The sequence below is a fragment of the Pleurodeles waltl genome, chromosome 1_2 (assembly GCF_031143425.1).
Source record: "Pleurodeles waltl isolate 20211129_DDA chromosome 1_2, aPleWal1.hap1.20221129, whole genome shotgun sequence".
NCBI classification, from domain to species: domain Eukaryota; kingdom Metazoa; phylum Chordata; class Amphibia; order Caudata; family Salamandridae; genus Pleurodeles; species Pleurodeles waltl.
This window is the reverse complement of record NC_090437.1, coordinates 162,131,241-162,135,773: the sequence shown is the minus strand read 5'-3', so window position 1 is coordinate 162,135,773 and position 4,533 is coordinate 162,131,241. Positions and strand designations below refer to the sequence as shown.

The following is a 4,533-nucleotide window of genomic DNA, read 5'->3' as shown; positions in this document are numbered from 1 at the left end:
GTAGAGTTGGGATGGTGAAGGAAAGAAGGATTAAACATGGGGTTACCGTCTGGGTCCAGCATTTGTTTGGCTGTGAAGGTATTTGTGGTCGAATCAAATTTTGTTCTCTTGGGGGGGGGGGGAGGATTGAGACTGGGAGCCCCAGATATCTGGGTCGTCATCTGGGTCGTCTAAGTCGCCCATGTCGTCATCTGTGTCTGAAATATGGGAAATGGTAATTTTTTGTGGCGTAGTGGAGATATGTTTAGTCTTTTCAGAGCATTTTAGTTTAGGTTTCCCCTCCTTGTAAGGAGGCCTTGGAGGAGACTTGTCCTTAATCTGGGGTGAAGAAGTTTCACCAGTCAAGCTAGCGCCATCTGTTTTTTGTGAAGACAAATCCTTAATTTAAATTTTTATGCATTCCCCCGCAGAATGGGCCAGTAAGGATTTGGAAACCATATCCTGTATAGAGGATTGAAGGTTTTTTGTGATTTTTCCCATTGAATTATTAATGGCTTTTGCCACAGAATCACTGATAAAATTATCGAGGTCTTGGTTAAAAGACTCATCTTCATTATTAGAATTATCAGTCATATTGTTAAACTGGAAGTGAAAGGGTTAAGGAGAAAAAATGTGGAGGGCAAGGCCTGGGAGAACACGCCCACGGGGGCGTTACGGTGTAGAGGGATCAGTCGGGAGCTTGAAGTCGGGCAGAGGAGCTGGTTTCAGGACGTCTGGAAGAAGCTAGGTATTTTTGCCTACCCGCGCGTCGTCTGAAGAGGCAGAGGCTCTTGTGAGGGAAAAAGACGGCCGTTGGAACGTTCGCGTTCCTCGAAAGGCCGGCGCGAGGTGGGGGGGTGGGGGAACAGATAAAACAGCGCGGAGCGAGTCTTCGCAATGAAAAACACAGTTGCGCTGCAGCGGAACAGTATTAAAGTAAAAATTCATGCAAATCGGTACATTTAAGTAAATGCGCGCACATAAGTAAAGGTGAAGAAATTTTGGAACACTTATCTTGACTGCTGGCTTGTCGTGCCAATATGACAGCGGACTGGAATTCACGCTTCCTTCGGGATGGCAGCGACTGGAAGCTCAAACCACAGGTTTTCCAGGCTCTTCAAATGCAATGGGGAATTTGTCAAGTGGATGTCTTTGCCTCTGGGTTGAACAATCAAGTTCCATGTTATTTCAGTTGGAAGCTGGATCCTCAGTCGATGGGGACAGATGCCTTCCTCCAACTGTGGCCGGGGGAACTTCTTTATGCGTTTCCTCCTTTCACGATGATTCCACACTTCCTGGCACAAGTTCGGCGCCAACTGACAGAGGTTATTTTGGTGACTCCGTTCTGGAGAGCACAACCTTGGTTCCCATCTGCAATGAATCTTTCATGCGACTTCCCACTGATGCTACCAGTGAGTGTGGATCTTCTCACGGATCCGATAGGAAGCTACCACCCTCTGATTCTGCATGGATTGCTGTCCCTGATGGCTTGCCGACTTTCAGGTGACGATGGCAAGTGCCTGGAGTTTCGGAATCTGCATTGTTTTTCTTATCCCAGTCTTGGGCTCCCTCCATTCATAACAGATATGAACAACCCTGGAGGAAGTGGTTATGTTGGTGCGGTACAAGGAGTTTGGATCCTGAGGGGTCAGAGATTCATGTCATAGCCAACTTTCTATATGATTTGGCTTTCCAAGCTTTGGCATATAGGACAATTAATAATTGTCGTTCTGCCCTGTCAGCTGGTCACCCTCATATTCAGGGTAAGCCGGTTGGGGAACATCCTTTGATTTGTAAACTGCTTAGGGGTATCCGTATGATTAAACTTCCTCAACCAAAATATACAACTTTATGGGATGTTAATATTGTTCTGCGTTTTTTCTCAGAAATTGGCCTGATAATGAAGGGTTATCCCGTAAGTATTTGTCAGCTAAGCTGACGATCCTGTTATGTTTATTGTCCTGTAGACGAGTTTCAGATGTTAAAGCCTTGGATTTATCAGGTAGAGTATTTACTCCTGAAGGAGTATCGTTTTCCATTACCAGACGTACTAAAACTTCTTCAAAATGAATTTCTTACCTTTCTTTTCCGCATAATAAAAAACTTTGGCCCGTATTTATACTTTTTTAGCGCCGCGTTTGCGCCGCTTTTTGACGCAAAAGCGGCGCAAACTAACAAAATCCAATTGGATTTTGTAAGTTTGCGTTGCTTTTGCGTCAAAAAGCGGCGCAAACGCGGCGCTAAAAAAGTATAAATACGGGCCTTTGTGTTGTTCAATGTATAAAGGCTTATGAAGATTGCACATGTGAATTCAGACAAGATGTCTTTGGTAAATTGTTCATTTCCTTACAGAAGTCTTTTCGGCCAGTCACTGCAGCAACTTTGGCTCGTTGGGTTAAATGGTTATTAGCAGAGGCAGGTATAGATATAAGCATATTTGGAGCTCACTCAGTTAGAGGAGCCACGGCTTCTAAAGCCTTTTCAACTGGTGCTAGATTAGAGAATATAAAGGCTGCAGGGAACTGGTCAAATGATTCTACTTTCATAGAATGACATAGAATAAAAAAAAATCTAGCTATCTCGTCAAGAATTTTCAGACTCTATTAAGAACATGGAGGTGAGGATTATCCCACCAGTTGTACACCTTTATAAATACTTGTTATAAATGTTTACATATTAAATTTAGGCCCATATTTATACTTTTTGACGCTAAACTGCGCTAACGCAGTTTAGCGTCAAAAAATTTAGCGCCGTCTAACGCCATTCTGAAGCGCCATGCGGGCGCCGTATTTATTGAATGGCGTTAGCCGGCGCTAGCAGACCGGCGCTGCCTGGTGTGCGTGGAAAAAAACCACGTAGACCAGGCAGCGCCGGCGTAGGGGGAAAATGGCGTTAGGGCATCTTAAAATGGGGCAAGTCAGGTTGAGGCAAAAAAATCGCCTCAACCCGATTTGCGCCATTTTTTTCGACGCCCAGACGCCATTTAAATGACTCCTGTCTTAGTAAAGACAGGAGTCATGCCCCCTTGCCCAATGGCCATGCCCAGGGGACTTATGTCCCCTGGGCATGGTCATTGGGCATAGTGGCATGTAGGGGGGCACAAATAAGGCCCTCTATGCCACCAAAATTTTTAGAGAGCATAAGCACAGGAGTTCTGGTTAGCAGAACTTCAGTGACACACTTAAGCATACTGACAACAAACAGGCTGGCTAGCAGGATCCCAGTGAGACAGGCAAAACACACTGACAAACAGGCAGAAATTGAGGGTAACATGCCAAGAAAGATGGTATTATCTATTATTTACTCGTATTGTAAGATCGTCAGTGAAATCAGACAAGAAACCCTAAAATGGTTGTTAGGCACCTCAGGGTCGGAGAGCATAATCATAATCTCATCCAATTTCTGTCATCATGTTCTGTTTCTCCAAAAGGAGGAACAGGTAAGGATTAACCTCACTGACGATACAGACAAACGGTTATCATAAATTATTCAATGTACTGAGATCTTGAGAAACATAGTGCAAGACCATTAATATTTATAAGGATTTTTTATTGCTTATTCACATTCCGAAACGCCATGAAATTTAACGTTATTTAACGTTATTGTTATGAATAAGCGCGGAAAAATGTATCCAAACTGCTTTCTCTATAGTTCCCGATAGCCTGTGCGAGTGTTATTTACATACAAGGTCATCTTAAGTAGGAGGGGGAGGAGGGAGGAGCGGGAGAATCAGTATAGATGCGCTTAACTAACAAAGGCAGCCATGTTGCAATTCACAAAAAACATTCTCGACAGTAGACAAAGGTCAGTTTTGAAATTAAACATGTTTCGTGTAGTGTAGCTGGGCAGCGAAAAGCCTGTCTTACAAACTTTCAAACGTAAATCTTTGAAAAGTTAATTTTTTTATTACAATTTGTTTTTTTCAGAAGTTATGTAGATACCTATTATGACATTCTTAAATATAGACGGATTCAACGATAGACGAATAATAGAAACAAATCAAAAATCCGTGCGATGCTGTTTCATTACAATTGCTTTCAAAGTCACGTTTGCGATGCAGTGTGCCGTAATGTGATTTTTAGATGTTTTGACTCTGAAAGCCTCCGTCAATACGCATGCGTACTGAAAGAGTCAGCTTTTCCTTGCGTGACTTACGAAAGTGTTCATGCCGTTTGAAATTATACTTCCCACAAATATTCCAGAACAGTAGATACGAACAGATTGTCAGTCACCACCCTCTTCTCAAATGTTTTTTTTAATATACCTCTATTTTGTTTAAAAGAAATATGGAAATACATCTACTGTGTTCCACAGCTTTAACTACCCGTCTTCCCTCTACGTCTCTCTCGTCAAGCGCACAGCCGCGGCCAATCAGACCCTGAGCAGAGAGGAAAACAACATTTGCACATTATACGAGAAACCCGTCCCTTGAATGTAGATTATTACCGCAGAGCCTGCTGGAAGTTCGTATAGCAACAGCTTTGCTTTTTTTTTTGGGGGGGGGGGGGGGGGGGGGGTTGCGTTTTGCATGTATTAGAGTATTAACACAGTACA

The 4,533-nt window shown here is 43.2% G+C and overlaps 1 non-coding gene across 1 annotated transcript; it reads right to left on the bottom strand.

Annotated features, from left to right (window-relative positions):
- Positions 1–3,307: 3,307 nt before the first annotated feature.
- LOC138257591 (U8 small nucleolar RNA) lies at positions 3,308–3,441 on the bottom strand. The gene has a single exon (XR_011198384.1). It is a non-coding gene; the product is annotated as a U8 small nucleolar RNA (small nucleolar RNA).
- Between the last annotated feature and the right edge of the window lie 1,092 nt (positions 3,442–4,533).